This window comes from Peromyscus maniculatus, chromosome 9 (assembly GCF_049852395.1).
Source record: "Peromyscus maniculatus bairdii isolate BWxNUB_F1_BW_parent chromosome 9, HU_Pman_BW_mat_3.1, whole genome shotgun sequence".
Lineage (NCBI taxonomy): Eukaryota > Metazoa > Chordata > Mammalia > Rodentia > Cricetidae > Peromyscus > Peromyscus maniculatus.
In genome coordinates, this window is record NC_134860.1 from 93,157,002 (window position 1) to 93,182,980 (window position 25,979).

Sequence of the window (25,979 nt, forward strand, 5' to 3'; positions counted from 1 at the left end):
TAAGAAAGCCAAGAAGAAATGCAATTTTGCTTCACTTTTATTTCAGGTATTTTTTCTCCAGAATATAAGAGAACAATTGTCTTTTGTTTTAATTGATTGGTATTTATTACTAGGTTATAGCCACTCTCAAGAAGGAATATAGATGTTAAATAAAATCTCCCTTAGTGGTACTTTTGAAATTATGTAATCAAATAATGTATTGATTGATTGCTTTCCTGTCAACTTGACAGGAACTAGTATGATATGGGCAAAGGTACCTCAATTGAGAAAATGTTCTTATCGGTTTGGCCTGTAATCCAGCCTATGTGATATTTCCTTTGTTAATGATTGCAATGGTAGGTCCCAGCCAATTGTGGGCAGTGTCATCCCTGAGCAAGTGGTCTTAGATTGTGTAATAAAGCAAGTTAGTAACAGTGTTCCTCCATGATCTCAGCTGTGTGCCTTCCTCCAGGATCCTGCCTTAATTTCCAATCCTGATGGATTTTCTTTACTGTTGGATTGTAATCAGGATATGTTAACCAAATAAACCTTCTTTTTCTAAAGTAACTTTGGCTATGCTGTGTAGACAAATTTCTAAATGGTCTTATGAAATAAAAAACACTGAGCCATATATAGGTGTAGATGTAACCAACCGTCTTATTAAATAAGAAACACAGAAACAATGTAAAAGAGAAAGCCGAGAGGTCAGAGCTCAGAGCTAAAATCTCACCCTTCCTCCTGCTGTCCCAGCTTCGCGAAAAGAGACCTACTTCCTCTCGGTTCGTATTTTTAAAGTATGTTGTTCTGCCTTCTCATTGGTTGTAAACCCAAACACATGACTGCCTCGTCACTGTCTGAATGTACAGCCCCCTAGGTCTTAAAGACATATGTCTCCAATGCTGGCTGTATCCCTGAACACACAGAGATCTTATGGGATTAAAGGCGTGTGCCACCACCGCCACACTCTTGCTATGGCTCTAATAGCTCTGACCCTGAACACACAGATATCTTATGGGATTAAAGGCGTGTGCCACCACCGCCACACTCTTGCTATGGCTCTAATAGCTCTGACCCCCAGACAACTTTATTTATTAACATACAATCAAATTAATATTTCAGTACAAATCAAAATAATATTTCAATACAATTAGATTACCACCACATTTCCCCTTTTCTATTTTAATAAAAAGAAAAAAAGCAAAAGGTTATGACTAACAAAAGAAAAACTATATACAAAAGTACAATAACTATATACAATATATACAAGTAATAAATACCTAAACAGGTATTTGACGAATCAGAGAAAATAATTCCATTATCTATCCTATTTTGATAATTCCAAGATGTATCTAATGTACTTTCTATCCTAATTAATTTTCAACTATAACTAACTAATCTTCAACCATAACTAACTAATCTTCAACTCCCTCAGAGACCCAAGAAGGGAATAATATTAGCTAACAAAAATAAAAACAGGAAGTGCATGCAAGCAACTTCCAAAAAATTTTGTGAGTTGACAGAAACAGCCAGCTGCCTGGGCAGTCACCTGAGGTTTCTCCGCAGTGTTGGGGCATCATCTTCAGCCTATAGGCTTAGTGTATCTGACAGACTCATTTGTGAAGTAGGATGTACACAAGGTCAACAGTTCAACCTCACATTGGGTGAGAGCAGTCCACGTACCAGAAACACCTGAATTCCACTAGTGTCCTGTCATGATTCAGGATTTTAAATTCTGGAAATTGTTGACAGTTTTTTAATTCAGCTGTCCATTCTTCTTGGTTGTGTATATATGGCTTCATCTCAGCATCCCCTTCTTCTCCACATCCCTCTATTAAATGCCAGTCTACTTTTGAGAGGCATGAGCTTTCAGCTGCTGTTCCATTGTACAACAGAATCCATCGGCCCTCTGCCTGTTAAGCTGCCTTCGAAGAAAAGGGCACCGTACCTTTTCTGGATGCGAAGGCCACTTCAGGGATGGGGCCATATTGTCCTGGCCTCAGAAGATGCCTTTTGATAAAGCCATAACCACACTTGTTTTGGCAAGAATCAGTAGTCCCTTGTTTCGTGATCTGTCTGTCCATTTTGTCCTGTTGATTCGAGGATACTTTGTTGTCCAGTGGCTAACTTTTGCCAGAATGAAAGTTGACTCCATATGCAGTTTCTTCAATGCCCATATTTTCTCTAAAGTAGATTGGTACTGCCAGGAGCCGACATGTCTCAAAAAAGAAAAATTTTCTAAGTTATTAAAACATTTTAAATGCCATATTCTGTAGATCTCTGAAGGGTTTGAAGATGACCTGTCTAAAACATCTCTGCTCAATTTTTAAAACATATCTAATATGACTACAAGTTCTATGATAATGTCTAACTACTAGCTTTCATTTCTTTATATCCTAATAGTTGATAATAATAACATTCAAGGATCAGAAATTTGCATTACATTGTTAAATGGATGGAATAAATACAATTAGAAATATACATATAGCATTTTCTAACAATATCAGTTTCAAATTTGTGTACAATATAAAACAATTCAATCCAATGTAAAGTATTTTAAACTAGTAATTGTCTTTTTCTTTTCTTTTTTTCTCTCTTTTTTTTTTTTAAACAAGAACTTTAAATCTAATCTCCTTTGCTTAGCCTTTTTCCTAACCCTTGACAATAACTTGTAACCAACCCCCCTAAATACTGAAAATTATCCCAGACCCAAAACCCATTAAAAAGACTAAAAAACCACCCGCCCCACACCACCTCTTTGGGAATGTGGGCGTCGTATTCTTAAAATTGCTTCCTGCTGGGTATGGGCGAAGTTTTCTTTATCCTGAAAGAAAAATTTTAGGTTAATTGTCAAATTCTAGGAGAGGTAACTATATCCTTCATTATCCAGTCTGTGTATAATGCCAAAGTTGAGGGTTTATCTCAAGTCCTTATTCAAGTAGTCTTTGAGACTGGATCATCTCAGCTAGTCATCTCAAATTTGCTCTGAGCACCTTGTAGTTCAAAGCTGATCTATGGATGATGTTTGTCAGCTTAATGATATTATTATTGTCCACGTGGAATTGTTGTTGTTGTGGGGCCCCATCTTCTTTCTGGAGACTTCAGTTGATGTTAGGCCTGGCCATGATTTCCTGCAGAAAACTGATAAGAGACTCGAACACAAAAACATATATATGCAGCTAGCCTTTTTTCTATAATTAGTTAGTACTCTATGTGACCATTCATATCTTAGCAAAGTTTAAAATGTATATATATATATTAATCTTGTAAATTTTGATATAAAATTTATACTTTGAGAAAAGTTTAAAGAATCAGAATAGAATCAAAGAGTTGAGATTAGTAATAGAATAGTCCCTTAATTAATTTTGCTTTTGTCCTGTACCATAGCAGAAATGGCTCTTATTCTGGCATGATACAGGGAGTTTGCATTTTCCTTTTAACAACATGCTTGATTTTAAAGAAGGAGAGAGCCATTCTCCAACTCCAAAGTCAGCTTTAAATTTTAATTGAACTGGGACTGTTAGAAGACCAATAGTGTTAAATCTTTAGAGAAAAGCAGAAACAAACATTTAGGAAGACATAAAATTTTTTTTTAGATAATATATACCCATACACCGTTTCACTCTGTTTCTTGGGATAGATGATTTGTCCCTTTTCTTCAGTTGTCTCATTTGTCCAGTGTTCTTCAGATTCCTTAACCTTCATTCTCCTAAAAGACAAAAACAAAAACCTTTCCCCAAGACTAATTTTGGGCATGTTCCTTTTTGGCAAGTTATTATCTGATTAAATGAAAAGGCATGTGTTATTGATACAAGTTAGTTTAAATTGGATGTTCATGCTGGTTGATGAACTATCACCTCCTCTAATTAAGAGGTCTCTCTTGTTCAAATCGAACCTTTATCAATTTTGATGGTACCCACAGCTTATCTTCTCCTGTAGAAACAAAAGCAAAACCACGTCCCCAATGTAATACATACCCTGGTTTCCATTCTGAGGTCAGCACATCCTTAAAGTATATAGGCTGATTTAATTCTGTAGTTTTTTCTATTATCCAATGTCTCTCTGCAGCTGTTGTTCCTTTCTCATTGGCATTCAGAAAATTCAAAGTTAGAAGAGCATTATGCAGTCTATTTCTGGGGGTTTTTGTTACCCATTTCTGTTTATTTAGCATATCCTTTAGAGTTCTGTTTGATCTTTCTATAACTGCTTGACCTGTAGGATTATGTGGTATGCCTGTAATATGCTTTATATTGTAATAAGCAAAAAACTGTTTCATTTTAACAGAGACATATGATGGAGCATTGTCAGTTTTGATTTGTGCAGGTATACCCATGATGGCCATAACTTCTAGCAAATGAGTGATTACAGAATCAGCTTTTTCAGAACTCAAAGCAGTTGCCCATTGAAATCCTGAATAAGTATCGATAGTGTGGTGTACATATTTCAATTTTCCAAATTCTGCAAAGTGAAACACGTCCATCTGCCAGATTTCATTTCTCTGAGTACCCTTTGGGTTACATCCTGCTGGTAATGGCGTCTGATTGTAGAAGGAACAAGTAGGACATTTCTTTATTATTTCTTTGGCTTGTTGCCAGGTTATGGAAAAATCCTTTTTTAAACCTTAACTATTAACGTGATGTTTTTTATGAAATTCTGAGGCCTCCAGCACATTTCCTATCAATAATTTATCAATCTCTTCATTGCCTTGTGCTAGAGGGCCTGGCAGACCAGTATGGGATCGAATGTGAGTTATATATAAAGGATGATTCCTTTTCCTGATTGTATCTTGTAATTGAATAAATAGTGAAGTTAATTCTGAAGCATCAGGGATAAATTCTGCAGTCTCAATATGTAACACCACTCTTTCAGCATACTGAGAGTCAGTTACTATGTTGAGAGGTTCTGAAAAATCCATTAATACCAACAGAATAGCATACAATTCTGATTTTTGCACTGAATTATACGGACTTTGAACCACTTTACTTAAATTTTCTGATTTGTAACCTGCCTTTCCTTCTTTGTTGGCATCTGTATAAAATGTACGAACTCCAGATATGGGTTTTTGCCGTACAATTCGAGGCAAGATCCATTCAGCTCTCTTTATAAGATCAATTCTATTGCTTTTGGGATATTTGCTGTTAATTTCTCCCAAAAAATTACTGCAAGCTCTTTGCCAAGGTTCACTTTCTGTCCATAATTTTTCAATGTCCTCCTTAGTTAATGGTACGACAATTTCTGCTGGGTCTATGCCTGCTAATTGACGAAGTCTCAATTTTCCTTTGTAAATCAAGTCAGAGATTTTTTCCACATAAGTTTTTAATTTTTTATTTGGTTTATTTGGTAAAAATATCCATTCCAATATAATATCTTCCCTCTGCATTAATATTCCAGTAGGAGAACGCCTAGAAGGTAAGATAACCAAAATGCAATCCAGCTTTGGATCAATACGATTCACGTGTCCTTCATGCACTTTCTTTTCTACCAATGCTAATTCTTTCTCAGCTTCAGGTGATAATTCTCTTGGACTATTTAAGTCCTTGTCACCTTCTAAGGTTTTGAACAAATTAGTCAGTTCATCATTTTTTACCCCAACAATAGTTCGTAGATGAGAAATATCTCCAAATAATCTTTGAAAGTCATTAAGAGTCTGTAGTCTATCTCTCCGAATTTGCACCTTTTGGGGTCTAATTTTTTGTAGCTCTATTTTATATCCTAAATAATTAATAGAATCTCCTCTTTGTATCTTTTCAGGAGCAATTTGTAATCCCCAGCGAGGCAAAATTTTCTTTACTTCTTCAAACATTATTTCTAAAGTATCTGCATTTGAGTCAGCTAGTAAAATATCGTCCATATAATGATAAATTATAGATTTAGGAAATTTTTTACGTATCACTTCCAATGGCTGTTGTACAAAATATTGGCACAGAGTTGGGCTATTCAACATTCCCTGTGGGAGGACCCTCCATTGAAATCTTTTAACCGGTTGAGAATTATTATAAGTAGGCACTGTAAAAGCAAATCTTTCTCTGTCTTTTTCTTGTAAGGGTATTGAAAAGAAACAGTCTTTTAAATCAATAACTATGAGAGGCCATCCTTTTGGTAACAGAGTAGGCAAAGGCATCCCAGATTGTAGAGAACCCATTGGCTGAATTACTTTGTTAATTGCCCTAAGGTCTGTTACCATTCTCCATTTACCAGATTTCTTTTTAATAACAAATACAGGAGAATTCCAAGGGCTGGTTGATTCTTCAATATGCTGAGCATTTAACTGTTCTTCTACCAGCTCTTCTAAAGCCTGGAGTTTCTCTGTTGTTAAAGGCCATTGCTGGACCCATACAGGCTTGTCTGTTAACCATTTTAAAGGTAGAGCTGTTGGAGTCTTTGGAAGATCATCAGTTATTGTGCCCTGTTCTTGTATAATATGGATGGCTGGTGACCACTCATTAGAACAATATCTTCTAATATTTCTCTCAGTAACATGTGCTAGTTTATGATTTGTTTCTGAGATTGGAGGGATGTTAATCTGAGTATTCCATTGTTGCAACAAGTCTCGACCCCACAGGTTCATAGTTATGTTAGCCACATATGGTTTTAATTTTCCTCTCTGTCCTTCTGGACCTATACATTCGAGCCATCTTGCACTCTGTTTCACCTGAGATAATGTCCCAATTCCTAACAGTTGAACGTTTACCTCCTGAAGAGGCCAAGTTGGATGCCAAAATTCTGGTGCAATTATGGTAACGTCCGCACCTGTGTCTACCAGACCAGACAACAAAACACCATTTATTTTTATTGTTAATTTTGGTCTTTGTTCATTAATAGAAGTTTGCCAAAAAATTTTCTTTATGTTTTCTCCTGAATTTTCTATTCTCTCTGTTTCATCATTCTGACCAGCATGATTTATTCCAAAAGGCATTTGGTTATTTAATCGCTCTCCAGAGCAGGCATTTCCTCTATGGCTGCCGGAAAGGTTTGAACTGGATTTGCACTGGGGGCCTGCCTGAGGCCCCTCTGGGAGTTTCCCGAAGACTGAGGCAAAGGATTACCCTGTCTGTCCTTTGTTGATCTACATTCGTTGGTCCAGTGTTTTCCCTTACCACACCTTCTGCATACTCCAGAAGGAAGGGGCATTCTGTTGCCATTGTTCCTTGAAGAAACATTGTTTCTGGAAATGACCTGTCTACAGTCCCTTTTCAAATGTCCTTGCTTTCCACATCCAAAACATCTAACACTCCTCAAACCTTTTGAAATTACTTCTCCTACCCATGTATCATCATGCTCATCAGCTTCAACATTAATTGTTTCTCTAATCCAATCTTCCATAGGTGCAGATCTTGCCCTTAATGGCCTGATTATTCTTTTGCATGCTGCATTCGCATTCTCAAAGGCCAAAGATTCAATTATTGCCTTACCAGCTTCTGAATCCGAGACCGTTCTCTTTACTGCTGAAGCCAGTCTTTGTAAAAAATCTGTAAAAGACTCTTTTGGGCCTTGCTTCACCTTTGTAAATGACTCAGATTTTTTTCCTGGTTCCTCAACTTTGTCCCATGCATTCGACATAAAATTAGGGTTTGGACATCATATAAACATTGTGCTTGTGCTGAAGCATATTGGCCTTCGCCCATAAGCTGATCCTGGCAAACTTGTACTCCTTTATCCCTCCATTGTTTTTCTATGTTTTTAGCCTCCTCCTTAAACCAAGTCAGAAACTGAAGTCTCTGGCTGGGTTCCAGAACACCTTGTGCGAGGTCCCGCCAGTCCTGAGGTACTATCCTATTATATGTTGACCAAGTGTTTAACATTTGCTTTACATATGGGGAATGCATGCCATAAGATACTATTGCCTCCTTAAACCTTTTTAAATCCAACATTTCAATTGGAGCCCAAGTATTTTGTGTAGCCATTTGATCAGGCATCTGCTGTACTGTTACAGGATAAATTAAGGGTGACTGTGTGAAAACAGGCTTTCTTTCTGCAACCTTATGATCCCGACTTGAAACAACTTCACTGTTAATTTCTTCTGTCTGAATTTTTACAGGTTTAACAAGTTCTTCTAACGCTGTTATCCTGGCACTTAAATTGACTATCTTTTTAAATATTAAAATGTGGATTATTATAGTGATGAAGTGCATAATTCCACCAATACTAATATTATATAGTTGTTCCATTGCCAGACTGCCTAAAATTTCGAACAAAAACCAATTTTCTTCCAATGTACACATAAAACCCATTTGTTTTTTAATGTGGAAAAAAATTCTCGTTTAGATAGTTTCCTTTAAAATATCTGATATATTATGACTTACCAAATCTGCGTAGAACAGTAGAAATCCGAGGGGATTTTCAAAGCAGCCACCTAGTGTCCCAGGTGTAAATCCAGAGAGAGAGAGAGAGAGAGAGAGAGAGAGAGAGAGAGAGAGAGAGAGGAAAGAGAGAACGCACAAGAAAGCGTAGCCGGCTAAAGCTTAAATGCAGCCACGTGTTCCCTCTTGTGCCGAGTCAAGGCTTGGGTCTGGCTTCCTTAAGCTCCGACCACGTGCGTTGGCTTTACAGGGCCCTGTTCGGCAGGGCAGGTCTGAGTTGTTTGTAGCACCGGCTTTAGGCAAGCTGCTCACAGACCTAGGCCCGGGCTAGAAGTTGCTACCCGGACTAGGACGCCGGCAGCTCGGACTAAGAAGCCGATCGCCGCCGGCCGCCGTGTGCCGCCGCTGCCGCTGCCGCCGCAGGCCGCCTGCCGCCCTTGCGGGAAAGGGACCTGCCGCCAAGCCAAGCAGTTTTTAATGGATTCTTGTCACGTTGGGCGCCAGATGTAGATGTAACCAACCGTCTTATTAAATAAGAAACACAGAAACAATGTAAAAGAGAAAGCCGAGAGGTCAGAGCTCAGAGCTAAAATCTCACCCTTCCTCCTGCTGTCCCAGCTTCGCGAAAAGAGACCTACTTCCTCTCGGTTCGTATTTTTAAAGTATGTTGTTCTGCCTTCTCATTGGTTGTAAACCCAAACACATGACTGCCTCGTCACTGTCTGAATGTACAGCCCCCTAGGTCTTAAAGACATATGTCTCCAATGCTGGCTGTATCCCTGAACACACAGAGATCTTATGGGATTAAAGGCGTGTGCCACCACCGCCACACTCTTGCTATGGCTCTAATAGTTCTGACCCTGAACACACAGATATCTTATGGGATTAAAGGCGTGTGCCACCACCGCCACACTCTTGCTATGGCTCTAATAGCTCTGACCCCCAGACAACTTTATTTATTAACATACAATCAAATTAATATTTCAGTACAAATCAAAATAATATTTCAATACAATTAGATTACCACCACATATAGGGGTGAAAGCCTTAGAGATCAGGGAAACAGGAATAGTCACTAGATAACCTTACCTCACCAACACTGCAGCTTCCAAATGAGAGCTACTTCCTGTGTTACCTGTGACTTTATTGCCTTGCTGTTTTGCCCTCTCTTTGGCTATCTTAGCCCAGCTACCTCACTTCCTTGTCACTGCCTGTACAGACCTCCAGGTCTCTATGGTTTGTGCTAGGATTAAAGGTGTGTGTCACCATGCTAGGCTCTGTTCCCTAGTATGACCTTGAACACACAGAGACCCTGTTTGCTAAGTGATTGGATTAAAGGCATGTGCTACCACACCTGACTTCTACATTTACATAAAATGGCTTGCTAATTTCCTCTGATCTCCAGGCAAACTTTATTAAAGCACAAATAAAATATCACCCCCCCAAAAAATATATCAGCACATTGGTGTCATACAAGAGCACTGAAAAGAAAAGTTATACATATATCTTTTAAAATCTACAACAGGTTGGAATAAATTTACAGAATAAATGATCAGTGGTTGTGTAATCAGAGTACATATAGAGTTGTCTCTCCTAACACAATGAGAATAGGTATCCATTAGTAGAAAATAATTCCTCTCTCATCTATTTGTAAGATTTAAATTATGAACATCTATCTCATAATAGAAATAACCTGATGTATTCATTGCATCATTGAAATATAAGGTTCTATCTTTAGCTTTTGAAAATTCAGAATATTAAAACCTAAAATTAAATGACTTCAAGCATGAGGAATTTTACTTAATACTACCCTGTAAAAGTTACTTAGATGAGATATCTCAAATGATTGCAACATATGTTTACTACTTATGTCTGTTAATAATTCCAAGGGTTTGCTAAGTTTGTTTTTTTTTTCTCCTGAGATTTTAGGGCATAGATTACTATTTATAATTCTATTTATTACCCCTTGCATTTGGCTTGCTTTCCTCAAACTTAACAAACTTAAACATACTCAAAATATGGCCTGCTTACTAGAATGCTTTAGAATTTTACTTTGTTCACAGTTTTGTCCTAATACACATGAAGAAAGATTTGAAACCGGCCAAGGTCAATCTATTGAAAATGAACAGGAATCTACTCCCTTCTGTATCAGACTGTCAAGCAGCCTGCACATGACTCAGTAAGACAGGTCAATCTTCCTTGATATCCATTTGCCCTTGAGCCCTTTCACTTCATCTGTCAGACTTCTCTCAATGGAAACAAGTCCCATTCATTTTTAATCAGTTGATATTGCTTCCCTCATTGATGGTCATCTAACACTTCGACTGACTACGTGGAAGGCTCAGGAGACACTTCTGCATTCACTCTACTTTTTAAATCTTTCAAAGCATTATCAAGGGGGAAAAAAAGTACCTGCATTTTCCATGGTCCAGCTCATTCCATATTTTTGTGCAGTAACTAAAGTGAATTTCAAGATTAGAAAGCATAAGTATAATACATCATGTGTAGAGATTGCTCTGTGAGTCAAGGAAATTTCTGAGCACAAAAGGTTGCTTGTCTTGTGAAAGGTTAGTTACACATAGATGGCTTATGTAACTCCCTGGCTACAGCTTAATGCACTGAGAAATAAAGCAGAGAACAGCAGTTTGCTGCTTTTTTTGTAACTCTTCAAAGAGAGTTTTATGGGTTCACTTTGACTTCATATTTATTCATTTTAAAAATGGGTCAATATCATCCAAAACATTCATTATTATTTCATATAATTTTATTGAAGTATGTATATAAATCTATGTACCTATTACATTTTTTCATTTACTGGTTTAATAAGAGATCAAATATCATTAAAATTACTTTAAGCAAAATAATAAGAACACATAACAAAAATTAGAAAATATAAGCTTTGGTCATGATTAAATAATATAAGAAAAATCATGGGAAGATAAAATTCTCTCATTAGCTCTCTCTCTCACTGTCTTACTTCATATATGAACAGTTACATATCTACAGAAATTAACAGGAGGTTTTATTATTCTTCATTATGGCTTATAGAATTCACTGAAATATTAAAATTGTTATTTTCACATCATGGTAAAGAGTAACATTTCAGAAGAGGAAAATACCAGTGTAATCTATGCTTGTTAACATTTAAAATGTTCTAAACATGTTTTCATTTCTATATATATTACTTCAAATTTTCTCAAATTGTATCCTTAATTTGCAAATCTACTCATTTCTCTTTTCACTCAATTGATCATATTACATAATATAGGGATTCGAGCACAGAAAATTGGAACTCAATTTATTCATAGAAAATCTTGAAATGTCCTTTAATATGTAACTGTCATCTATTTTCTCCTTAATATTACCACAGTATATGAGTGTCTTATGTGTCTTCAAACTGCTCTGAGTTCTTGTAAAACACAGATTACAAGTTCCTGGTTGAGTTGAGATTAAAATTAGCATATTTATCAAGTTCTTTTTCATTTTTCCAGGCCATAAAGAAATGGTATGTTACCTTTATATTATTATAATTATCATTATAATTTAATTATTATTATAATAATATTATTATAATATTATATAATAATTATATAATAATTTTCATAGGGATGATTAAAATAAATCTTAAATCTCCAAAAACCTTCATTAGTGTTATTGATAAAACATCACAGGCAAAAATTATTTGAATGAGTTCAAAACTATACACATTCTTAGATGAAAAGTAAAGCATTTATTACAAGGTAAGTTATTTATATTTAATTTTCCTAGGAAAACTTTCTCTTTATTATCATACTGCTGTCATTGCTTTGTTTTTATCATTTCCTGATTGTCATATATTAGTCTGTGTTACAGAATGCTCGAAAGAATTTCCAGAGCAAGGCAGATGTCTGGAGGGAAACTGTGGACATTTCACAAGTGTGAGGATCTGAGTTATGAGGTTCTGCAAACATACCATGTGGTGATTAATGGACCTGTAGTTGCAGAAGTAGGGGACAGAGACAGTTGAATTCCCAGCATTCCCTAGCCAAAGAGTCTAGCAAAATTGTAAGCTCTAGATTCCATGAAAAATCCTGTCTCCAAAACTAATTTGGAGGGTGATAAAAAATAAATGAATAAAAGATACCCAATATCAATTTCTGCCATCTGCACACCTCAATGAAGATGAATGAATCCCACACATGAATGCTCTTGCATGGACTCCACACACACAAACACTTACAAACTTCATGTACATGAACATCTTTAAGCATCCTCCATTACTTTTTCACGATGAGTTTAATTTAAAAGAGCTAACAATTTTCTCGATGTAAAAACACCAAAGTACTTCTGTATCTTGCTTTTTAAAAGTAAATCTTTGTATATTTTGTCATTACTACAATATTAAAAAATTAAATCATTGGAGGCAAATTTCGGCTTCTAATTTCAAAGGAAATAGTGACTTCCCCATTCTCATTATGAAATAGTGGCACAGATCTCTGATTTTTTTCACTGTTGAAAATACACTAAGCAAGGTAACTAAAATTATTTCATTTTATTGGAATTGTTGTTTTCCTTTAATTGATGATACTACAAACTTCCTCATGGCCAAATAATCTGTCACAGTCATAACTGCTAAGCATGAAGCATTGCTGCCACATACAGTAGTCATCAATGGATTGTTTCTGAGGTAATGAGCCAGTTAATGAGATGATAGCCCAATATTTGGAAAAGACTATGGAGAAGACAATTAATAGAATAATCACAACTTGCCTAATGACTCATGCTTATATATTAGAGATGAACAAGTATATTCAGTGACTACTCTTGCTCTAATTATAGACATTTAATTACAAAATATAGTAAGAAGACAGTAAATGCATACAATACGGAGCTATGAGGTATTCTTTTATTATATACATTTACTTGTCATGTGTACTTGACCTGTTATAGTTTATTACAACTTTTCCATCTCTTTAAAGATATGACTCTTAAAAGTTATTTTTGGTTCCATTTTTAATGGGCTGGAAACAGGACATTTGATGTTTATTTTTAGTATTTTACTTCAAAATTAATATTTTTAAAATTTTATTTATTTATTTATATGTATGCATATGTATGTAAGTCTGTACTACTGCATACATGTGGTGATCAGAGGACACCTTACCAAAATCTGTTGCTTCCTTGCAACCTTGAGTGCTAGGGACTAAATCTAGGTCTTCAGACTTGTCAGCCAACACATTTGAATGTTGGGCTATCACCCCAGCGGTAGTAATATTTTCTGTGTGTGGTGTTAAAGACCTTTCTTTCTTTTGCATATCATATTTTATTTTATTTGTACGTGTATCTTGGGGATGGTGTGTGTATGTCCCATGTGTCACTCTGTACTTGTGTAGGTCAGAGGGCAATTTCCTGGAGTTGATTATTTGCCTCCATGACGTGCATTTGTTTTAGAACACTATTCCTGGAGAGATACAAAAAAGCATGCTCACTGCAGATAGTGAACTGATGACAGAGCAATGTAAGGATACCATCAAAATCCAAATTGGTAGACCAATGAGTTCTCCTGGCGAGAACGACAGGAATTTGGGTGAAGGGTTACTTACAAATACTTAGAAATACCTCAAAAGTGCATCAGCAAAAGCCCACACCAGCATGGATGATGACGCATAAAGTTGGGAACCTGGAGCTTACTGCACAATTTCCAGGCAGCTGGACAGGTTGCAGAGTGTCCCTTCCAGGAGCCTCAGTTGTTCAGACTTAACTCTAGGTAGCTCCTCTCACCTGAGGATGTCCCTCAAAAGCCCTCGAGTGTATAATCTTGGATAGGAGAAGCCTGAAGAATCAAGTTAGTTTCAAGGACTTCCTGAATCTCTTGAGTCTTCATTTTCTTAGCTTAATTATCTCCCTTGCAAAATGGAATGTTTCATTGGGCAATCTGTGTGTCTTTCTTGGGGTCCTGTTTTTTAGGTAGCCTCCCTTGAGTTGTGAGTAGCAGTCTAGTCATTTTTGTCTTACATCCAGAATCCTCCTATGAGTGAGTACATAACATGTTTGTCTTTCTGAGTCTGGGTTACATTACTCAGGATTTTTCCTAGATCCATCAATTTGCCTGCAAATCTCATGATGTCACTGTTTTTCTCTGCTAAGTAGTATTCCATTGTGTATATGTATCACATTTTATTTATCCATTCTTCAGTTGAAGGGCATCTAGGTTGTTTCCAGGCTCTGGCTATTACAAACAATGGTGATATGAACATAGCTGAGCAAGTGGTCTTGTGGTATGATTGAGCATTCCTTGGGAATATGCCCAAGAGTGGTATAGCTGGGTCTTGGGGGAGATTGATTCCCAATTTTCTAAGAAAGTACCATATTGATTTCCAAAGTGGTTGTACAAGCTTGCATTCCCACCAGCAGTGGAGGAGAGTTCCCCTAGCACCACATCCTCTCCAGGATAAGCCATCTTCAGTGTTTTTGATCTTTGCCATTCTGACAGGTGTAAGGGGATATCTCAGAGTCGTTTTGATTTGTATTTCCTTGATGATTAGGGATGTTGAGCAATTCCTTAGATGTCTTTCAGCCATTTGAGTTTCCTTTGTTGAGAATTCTCTGTTTAGCTCTATAGCCCATTTCTTAATTGGACTTTTAGACATTTTGATGTCTAATTTCTTGAGTTCTTTATATATTCTGGATATCAGTCCTCTGTCAGATGTGGGGTTGGTGAAGATCTTTTCCCATTCTGTAGGCTGTTGCTTTGCCTTGTTGACCGTATTCTTTGCTCTACAAAAGCTTATCAGTTTCAAGAGGTCTCATTGATTGATTGTTTCTCTCAGTGTCTGTGCTACTGGTGTTATATTTAGGAAGTCATCTCCTATGCCAATGCGTTCAAGACTCCTTCCTACTTTCTCTTCTATCAGGTTCAGAGTACCTGGATTTATGCTGAGGTCTTTGATCCACTTGGACTTAAGTTTTGTGCACGGTGACAGATATGGAGCTGTTTGCAGCCTTGTGTACGTTGATATCCAGTTGTGCCAGCTCTGTTTGTTGAAGATGCTTTCTTTTTTCCATTGTAGAGTTTTGGCTTCACTTTATGATATCTTGTGTCTTAGCAAGCTTGTCTCCAAGATGAGATATTCTATCACTGAGTAAAATTCTACACAACAGAGTTCTGCAAGTCAAACTTGGGTCTTTGGGCTTGGCAACAGACCTCCCTACTCTTGAGCCATCTCACATGCCATCCTGTACTTTGTTAATATTAGTGTACGTTAGTTGTGCTTACATTAAGAACAGCACTATCCGAATTTGTTTTAACTTACAGAATTTCTACCACTCTTTCATTTCTCTGAAAGTTTTTTTCTGTGTGTGTTCCTCTGTATGTGTGCATGCTCTTGTGTGCATATGCATGTATGGAAACCAAATGAGAACATCTGATTTCTCAGAGCTAGTTATGGGTATTTGAATGATCTGAACTGTTGTTCTCTCTATTGCAAAACAAGTGCTTTTAACATCTAAGCCATCACTCTAGTGCTTGCATTATTCTTAGAAATTATTTTATTCTCAGTATGGAAGATACAAAGGGCTATTCCTAAGTTAGATGCAAATTGTATATGGCGAGATTGGAACCAGTACCTTCTGCAATTAAGAAATTCAACTACATGCAGTAAACATTTATTTAATAAGCTATTTTAAAACTATACTTATAAATTAATATGTACAGAGAATATGATGAATTTGATTCATTATCCTCTTCTACTTAGGCTAAATTGCTCTACTTTTTTTAAACACCAATAACATTTTAAAGAGTTTTAGTATTTCAAAATAATGTTTGACTTATTTTTAAAATAAATATATTTGAGTACATTTGAATGTAATTGCTTTTCATATGTGGAAATAATAATCATACTTGGTATTCCTAATACACTTGGGTGTTTTCAAATAACATATAGAAGAAAGTGTTGATTCCTGTGAGATATAATGAAATATTCTACTGACAGTGGATCTTTTTATAGATGTTTATTTATCAATGAATTAGGGAAGTAATAAAAATTACACAGAAATGGATAAACATCATCTAATAATCTTATATGTCTTTGTTAGTTAAACCCATAAGTAGATATAATAAGATATAATAAGTTGTAATTATTGTTGAACCTAAGGTCTTTGTAAATAAAGAAATCCTATCCCATTAAAAGATCTGTTGCTTGCTTTAAATGTTTTGAGACATATCAAATGCACTTCAGTACAGGTCCCAAGCTCAAGGCTTGTTTACAGGCACAAAATGGATGCTGTTATTTTTGTTGTGTGATTTTTGCTTTTCTTGGGTATATTTTTGTCTTAATGATTGTCATATTTTTAGTTTGTTAGTCATTTTTAGTTTTTTCTTGTATATTTTAAGAAAGGAGGTATCAACTATATTTGGAATTTAAAATGAACCTTAATTGATTGTACTAAATTGTCACTTGTAACTAATAAAATTGCAATTAAAATATCAAAAAATCAATGAAAATTCATTCATCAACTTATATTTATTCACTCTAATAAAATATTTTGAGTACATTAAATATTTTATTTAATTTGCAAAATGAGTCAAAGTTATTAATCCTCACGAACATCATATTAAGATTAAACTAGTATGGCAGACTTTGAGTGAAATGCTAAATGCTTTCAGTAATAGATATTATCATAATAAAATCAGCTAGAAATAAATATTCTAATTTTATTACCCTTGCTAATTCTTATAAGATTACCTCCTACGTATATATATTGAGACAACACAGAATACATGATAAGTTGTTTTCTTTTTGACTTCACCCTAATTATGGTATCTGTTTTATTATAAAACATATTAATCAATACCTAGTCTAGCTAATTTGTTTTATATTTTTACCATGTCCTTGGATTACATTCTGATCTAAAATTTATTTAGTCACATTAAGTATAAAATAATCATTTGGGTCCCATGTGCCAACCTACCCAACACCTACCACATTTGGGGTTACAGAGAGTAGAGTTACCCTATAACAACAGTTTGTACAAGGGAAGGCTAGTTCAGGTACCCTAGCACCAGGTTTCTCCATAACCCCATAATGGCTTCCTCTGTCAAAATATCTATTTCACTGTTTTCCCTCTCCTCGCCTACCCCAACTCAGCACTATCTATCCCTCATGTTCCCATCCTCCATTTCTTCCCTTCTTACCCACCCCCACCCCAGTTCACACAGGAGATCTTAACTATTTCCCCTTTCTGGGTTGATCCATATTTGTTCCTATTAGGGTTCTCCCCTTTACTTAGCTTCTCTGGGGTTGTGGATTGTAGCCTGGTTATCCTTTGCTTTTTACCTAATATCTACCTTTTAGTGAGTACATATTATGTCCTTCTGGGTCTGCGTTACCTCACTCAGGATGATATTTTCTAGTTCTATCCATTTGCCTGCAAATTTCAAGATGTCATTATTTTTTACAGCTGAGTAATACTCCATTGTATAAATGTACCACATTTTCTTTATCCATTCTTCAGTTGAGGGGCATCCAGGTTGTTTCCAGGTTCTGGCTATTATGTATAATGCTACTATGAATAAAGTTGAGCAAGTGTTCTTGTGGTATAGTTGAACATCTTTTAGGTATAGGCCCAAGAGTCCTATAGCTGGGTCTTGAGGTGGGTTGTTTCCCAATTTTCTGAGACAGTGTCATACTCATTTCCAGGCTGGCTGAACAAAAGTGCACTCCCACTAGAAGTGGAGGAGTGTACCCCTTACTCCACATATTCTCCAACATAAACTGTTATCAATGTTTTGATCATAGCTATTCTGACACATGTTAGATGGTATCTCAGAGTCATTTTGATTTGCAGTTCCCTGATTAGTAAGGATGCTGAGCAATTCCTTAAATTTCTTTTGGCCATTTGAGATTCTGTCGAGAATTCTCTGTTTAGATCTGTATCCCATTTTTAATTGGATTATTTGGTGTTTTGATGTCTAATTTCTTGAATTCTTTATATATTTTGGAGATCAGCCCTCTTTCAGATGTGGTGTTGGTGAAGAACTGTTCCCATTGAGTACATTAGGTTGCCATTTTGTCTTCTCTATCATGCTCTTTACCTTATAGAAGCTTTTCAGTTTCAGGAGGTCCCATTTATTAATTGTTGCTCTCAATGTCTGTGGCACTGGTGTTATATTTAGGAAGTGGTCTCCTGTCCCAATGCATTAAAGGCTACTTCCTACTTTCACTTCTATCTGATTCAGTGTTACTGGCTTTATGTTGAGGTCTTTGAGCCATTTGGACTTGAGTTTTGTGCATGGCAATAGATATGGATCTATGTTCATATGTGTGTGGATTAATGTCAGAATCTTCCACTCAATCCCATATATCCATGTGTCTGTTTTTATGCCAATACAAAGCTGTTTTTATTACTATAGCTCTATAGCAGCGCTTGAAGTCAGGGATGATTATGCCTCAGGAGATTGCACTGAATCTGTTTTTGGTAAGGTTGCCATTTTTATTATGCTTATCCTACCTATCCAAGAACATGGGTGATGTATCCATTTTCTGATATCCTCTTCAATTTTTTTCTTTAAAGACTTAAAGTTCTTGTCATAAAGGTCTTTTACTTGTTTAGTAAGATTTACCCAAAGATATTTTATGTTATTTGTGGCTATTGTAAAGGGTGTTACTGAAGGTGTTTATGAGCTGTAGGTGTTCCCTAGTATAATTTTTGGGATCACTTATGTCCTTCAGTAGGCTGCAAATGTGTGTTGCTCTCATTGTTATTTTTATATTTTTTTGTTTTAAAATTTTTCTTACCTTTTTACATACCAACACCTGTTCCCTCTACCTCTCCTTCTCCTGATCCCCCCCCCCACCTCCTCCCTTCCCATCTCCATCCTCTCCTCTGGTTGGATTTAAGGCTGAGTTTACAAAATTCAACCCATACCTAGGAGGATTATAGAGGCCAAGAGCCTTGGTTAAATATGTAGTGGGCTTAAGGAGAGCAACTACTGCTGTTATGTTGCTGAATGAAAATAGTATTGAGTAACAGATTAGTACTTCTTTCAATCCTCATTATAGAAAATTCTTGAGGTAGATGACAATTAACAGAGTGACACACACTAGTCAACTTATAAAATAATAGATTATGGAATTATCAGCCCTATTTCAGATATGTATATCACACCCATTCTCCCGACTCAATAATCATTGTAAGAGGGGGGCTAAAAAGTTGTAATAGCAAGAGATTGTAGATATATTCAAACAGTGTTTTCTGAACATAAAAGGGTAATTGCATATATGTACTTTCAGTAACTGTAACAATGTACATGGGCCTATACAATATCTAATCAGAAAAGTGTCAAGCATACAGAGGGGAAGTTGGGTACAAAGTCACAACCATATTTCAGGAGTTATTGGGAACTGAGGGTTGCTGGGCTAATTAAAATGAGTTTTCTTTAATTATGTGACCCCTACTGGGTATAAGAATCTCTGGGACAGTGTCTCCATCCTAAAGAATTTTTTTCAGCACAAATTGGAGTGGGTAGGTTAAAGCAATGTCAGGAAAAGGAAATTGGGAGAGTAGGGAAGTCTAGGATGATTTGGGGAAAGGAATGTTTTCAAAATGCAATGTACAAATTTCTCAAATAATTAATAAAAGATAACTTTTAGAAAAGAGCCACTTGTGATTTCAAAAGAATTCTTAGAGACTTTAAAATTTTGATTATCACAGAATGTATTACAAAGAAAATGTAAAAAGAAAAATGTCAAAAACATGCAATATAATATAGGTGTATATACTCATATATGTGTATAGGCTGCACTTAATTTACACAAGGACATTGATATAAATTTGACAGCTAGTTAAATAAGTTTGGAGATGTATAAATATATAAAAAACCAATGGTGTTGATAACATATATTCTCTTTTTTTCTTTATAATTTCTCTCCATCAATATTTTACTGTATTTAGTTAAGGCAATCATCAATCTATAATGCTGTCTCAGAAACTCTATCCTCAGCAGGCAATCTTCTTGTCAACTAGGAAGGGTAAATATTTAATGTGTCTTACCACACACTTCCCCATATAATTATTTCCTTTGAACAAAATCTGTCTCATATTTCTCACTGACATGAACTGATTAGCCTAAACTTCATAACTCATGATTTTTTTCTTAAGAAGTCATTTTGTATAGAAGTTGTATAAAGGATTTTTGCTACTTGTTTGAAGTTGACCTTAGCTCTCTGAATTAAATATTTTGTCCATTTACATGGTAAGTTACAAATATTTGACTTAGAGTTATTTCTTTCTCTTGTGAAAAAAAAAATCTTAAACTTCACAAAAGTTACCAGCACTTTAAATCGTATGAGAGGAGCAATTTTACTTTCACAGATCAAAGTTACAAAGTACTACCTTTGGCTTTTCATTGTAGAGGAAGTTAGCTAATAAATGACTCATGTTAAGGTTGAATTTATGATCAAGTTTTACATTTCCAGTGAAAATATTAAAGGTATGATGTAGTGGGAGGAATGTAATTCATCATCCTGCATTAAAAGTTATAAACCACTATCTCTGTGAGTAAAGCACAGGGATTTAGATATTGAAACAAGCAAAAGAAACTGTAATTTTTACTATAAAATAATACACTAAGTGAATTTCAAAGACTTAGCATTTACTCAGACATTCCTAGAAACAAATGCTAGAAATTAACTTGCACTGAGTATTATTTCCTTTAATTATCTTGCCAATGCCTACCAATATTATAGTACTTTGCTCCAAAGCAGAAAAATTTGGCTTTTAAGTCTCAGGAATCAATGCGCAATATGAAGTTAGCTGTGTCATATTCATAAATGTCCTTCTCTCTCAAGCAAACAGAAGTCTCTCTCATGTCTGTCTCTTTTTTCTCTTTCTGTCTCTCTGACTCCCCTCCTCGTGTGTGTGTGTGTGTGTGTGTGTGTGTGTGTGTGTGTGTGTGTGTGTTGGTGTGTGTGTATGTTTGTATGTGTGTGTATGTGTGTGTTGGTATGTGTGTTGTGTGTGTGTGTGTATGTTTTTTTGTGTGTGTCTGTGTGTGTGCAGGCATGCATGTGCATATTATCCCATTCAGAATGGTATAAGAAAATAAAATTTTTTAAGCTGGGTAGTTATTTCTTGCACTTCTGAAAGCTGCAAAATTAAAGATCAAGATTACGGTAGATGGTGCGTCTGAGGAGTATTCTCACTTCCTGATTCTGAGTTTTCACATAAGAGCTCTCTGGGATCTGTTTTACGGCATTCTTAATCTCATTCATGAATGCTCTAAAAGGAATAGAAGATTTGTGGAACATTGATAATAAAACCCAAGAATCACTAATTGACACCTGCTAGGTGAGGTTTACAGACTTCTGGTTCTGTATTAGATACAACTCATGGTAGGACTTGACAGTTATTATAGTATGTGTACCATATGTTCACATTTTTATTAACACACGCAACCACTAAAACTGAAACAAGCACAGATAAAAATTGTGGGTTTAGCTGTCATTTTTGTTTCAATGATGTTTTATCTATTACTTTTTGTAACTTATTCCTATTATAGGCAAATACAAATTGTATATATTTTTAAAAACTGATTATTTGATTTTTTTTCTGAGAGAGACAGTGAAAGAAATAAGAAGTTGGAAGTGGAGAGCTGTGTGGAGAGTATGCGTGGAGTCAGAGGTGAGGAAAAGATGATCTAAATATATTGTGTGAAAGATTTTTTAAAATAATAATTAAAAAACAAAACTTTCCTAAACCTTTCAAGTGTTTCTGCATATATCATCCTATTTTCAGGTAAGAGGAAGGCATGGTCATTGATATCTGAGCACTTATAGGATTGAAGACATCAACAATAATGGGAAGAACTTTACACTAAGAATATCGTCCATATTCAGGTAATAAACAAAACTGTATTTTCACTCTTCTCCCTACATCGAATACATCTGTTAAGTCCTTCTGTAACTGTATAACTTTGGATGTTTTTGAAGATTTTTTAATTTTTTTCATACAATGCATTCTGATCATCCTTTGCTCTTAGCGAAGTCATCCCCGATCCTCCCTACTTTCCCATACATTTAGTGTCATTCCCTTTCTCTCTCTCTCTTATAAGAATAAATGAACACACAAAAAGAACAATGAAACCAGGAAAAAAATGAAATATAATTTAGAAAAAAAAGAAAGAAAGGAAATGTATAAGAATTTAAGTTTTTTGAAAATGTTAGAAATATTATGCAGCTATTTCCAGCTGTGGCAAATCATCTCCTGGTATAAGCAACATTGTTTCTGACTTTCTTTTTTCCTAAAAAGTCTTCTCTCCATAAGTGCTAAAGAATGAGTGTTTATCTTTTGATCACCTGACAGTATTTGTTTGTCCAGTTGAAGTTTTACAGAGCAACTACTAACTATGGAACATCTTGTGATCCTTGCTATATCTATTGTTTTTACAGGCCACATTTTTGTTCATTCTCATCTACAATTCTTCCCTCATACTACATTTGAGAAACTCAGATCTCAGTTACTATGTTTACCAAAACTTCGTAGAAGAATAAAGGTAACAGCAATAATATCCTTATACTAAATCATTTTCCATTTCACACGTCTCTCTACAAAATTGTCATTCTAGAACTAGATGACACATGAATCCAGAGCAGCAGAATGAAAACCTCAAAGGAACAAAATATCTGAGAATGGAGTCATAGTACATTTTATATTTTATAGCCTTTTAATTATTTTGAAATTACCTGAGTAAAACTTGATGGATACATACCTTAAAACAGTTAATAATATACAGTTTCTCAGTGTTAATATCTTCATAGTATATACCATTATGTTTATAATACTGTTGTGAGGAAGACTATTTGCAAGGATATTAATGGTGTTTTAACATGACCATCAAATAGAAACAATAAGAAGAAAATTACATGTAATTGCACATATTCTTACTTACCTTGCAATTCATATATACCTTTCTTTCTTTCTTCCTTCCTTCCTTCCTTCCTTCCTTCCTTCCTTCCTTCCTTCCTTCCTTTCTCTCTCTCTCTCTCTCTCTCTCTCTCTCTCTCTCTCTCTCTCTCTCCCTTCCTTCTTTCCTTCCTTCCTTCCTTTCTTTTTTGTCTTTTTAAGACAAGGTTTCTCTGTGTACTTTTGGTGCCTCTCCTCGATCTTGTTCTACAGATCAGGCTGGCCTCAAACTTACAGAAATCCACCTGGCTCTGACTCCTGAGTGCTGGGATTAAAGTTGTGCACCATTGCCACCTGGATCATATTTATCTCTCAAATGGATAGATTAGGTAATTAAGATTCAAAAAATTTACAATGTTATTCAGATTTCAAGATTTTGGATGGACAAAAATGTACACAAATTATTTGGAGAACAGAAAATTTACCCCATAATTATTGGGCCACAATTCAAATGAAACATTCTTCCTTAAACTTCAGGTGAATCTCTACAGCATGTGGTTTCTCTCCCTTAAACAAGGACATTTAACTTCTCATGTCATGGAGTCTTTCTATACTCTTTACTCATTTACACTACTTGCTCAGCACTAGAGACATTAAATCTGTGCTCCCTGAGGTATATTTTTTGCTTAACAATAAATAAATAGATGACAGTACTGCTGTGGATGTTGAGCTCAAAAATTCAAGAAAGAACAAGGTGCCGTGGTAAAAGTCTTTAATTTAAAAGGCATGAAGATTTCTGTGAGTGCGTGGCAAAACTGATCGAGATCGTGAGCTCCAAGCTAGCCAGGGCTAAATAGTGAGAACCAATTCCCAAGTGACTTTGTAGTTCACAAAATGCCGAAGGCCAGCTTCCTCTGATTATAATTGTGAAACACCTATGTATTCTGCAAATGCTATGTGCTAAATGAGAACTGGAAAAATATAAACCAAACAAACTGTTTCATAAGGAAGATACAGCCAAGCAGTAAGCTTTTTTCACCCCATCAAAAATCAGAAAGCTTCCCAAACTGAGAAATAATAAAACAGCATTCCACAAATAAAATGAAAATCACCAGGAAGCACTCTAAAAAGCTGTACCCTCCACACAGCACAGATTTGTAGAGTGTCGGCAACAGTAAGTTTGCTGCCTTAATTTTAAATGCCCTTTTTTGTCCTGTCCCAGTTAAGTGGTTTGTGTGAAAAATGTGCAGTTGGGTTCTGGAGGGTGCCCGGGATCAGTTCCCCTGTGGTTTTTCCTGTTTGGAAAACAGTGTCTGGCTTGCCTCCAGATACAGAGTAACCATTCCTTGACGCCTGCTGTTAGAGGTGTATATAAACCCATGTTGGTACGGATAAAGAGAGCTGCTTTCCTGACGAACTGAAACTGGGTGTCTAAAGTGCTGTTTAACCTCGGCGTCCCTCACCAGATTTCGTGCTCCAGCTGTGCAGGCCGCAGCAAGGACCGCAGCAAGTGGAGTTCACCACCAAGACCTGGAAAGAGGGGTAAGCGAATGAGGCTCACCCTAAATGGAGGGGTGGAGGATTGAAACATTGGTATGTACCATGGGTAATTCTATTGCAAAAGCTCAGTTGGCCACTGAGGAACAGGAATTAAGTTAAGTAAGCAAGGAACAGGAATTAAGTCTAGCACCACACTCACATTTGTGGACACCGTAGCTGAAGCCTGATGGGAGAAGGTCTGAATATGCCAGATTGGGAACAAGTAAAAAGAGATTTACAAAAGATGTTGCAAGAGAAGGGCTCAGATAAATTTCCTACAGCTGCATTTTCTCTATGGAGACTTGGGAAAGATGCTCTTCTGACTGATAAAGTAAAAGAGCGACTTTCAGAGTGCGAGCTTGCTCACGCTCAGGAGGCAGAGATGAATGAATCTTTGAAAGGGGAAAAGGAAGAGGTCGAGGTCCCCTGTAAAGAGCATGTAAGGATATTTGTGAAAGATTTAATGGATGAGGAAGAAGACGATTATCTTGCCTCTGTCTCAGATTTAGTAGAGAAGAAAGAGCAGCTAGAAAAAGAGCTAGAGGAACTACAACAGAAATTGCACCCATGCAAAAGTGAAAGCACAGTCAGCACCTTCTGCTCCTCTATTGTCTCCACCCACACCAAGAAATCCTCATTGGATAGGGGAAGAAAAAGAATCAGGACAGATATAGGCAAAAAAAAAAGGGGGAGGATGGTGGTGGCATGAAACATATCCAGTCATCTCATCGAAACTCAGAATCAAGCTAGACAGGTGGTCCGGGAGCATGTTCCTTTAACTTTAAAAGATGATGACTCAGGGAGAGGCTGAGCTGTTATGGAGTTTAGTAAGAAATCCACCTATGTTACTACTACCTGTGAGTATTGATAGCCCTGTTATTCCTGCTGTATTTTCTTCTAATTGGACAATTGGTACTGCTGCCAGCATTGTAAAACTCCAAGAAGATTTTGAAAATATTATTTTGCTGTTAAAAAAATACTCTTTGTTTTGAGAAAAATAGTACAGCTGGCAAGAATAATACCAATGATATCTCCTTGAATCTGAAAGGCAGCTTTCATGATTGCCTAGTCCTGAGTAATACGTCTTTGGTAGACTTTGTAGGTAGTTCCAGCATGTCCCGTGCTGTGGGTCTCTAAGTGCTCCTTTCCCTTTTGTTGTTTGGAATGGTGATGTGGGAGGGGAGGGACTACTAAACTGTTCAGTTCTAAATTGTAGCTTGAATAATTGCTGAAGCGCAAATTGGTCCCATGCAATGATTGTGAGAATACCTGCATTTGCAGTGA

General features: G+C 36.1%; 1 pseudogene; it reads right to left on the minus strand.

Moving 5' to 3' along the window:
* Positions 1 to 25,754, minus strand: part of LOC121832439 (uncharacterized) — a 44,447-nt pseudogene extending 18,693 nt beyond the window's left edge.
* Between the last annotated feature and the right edge of the window lie 225 nt (positions 25,755 to 25,979).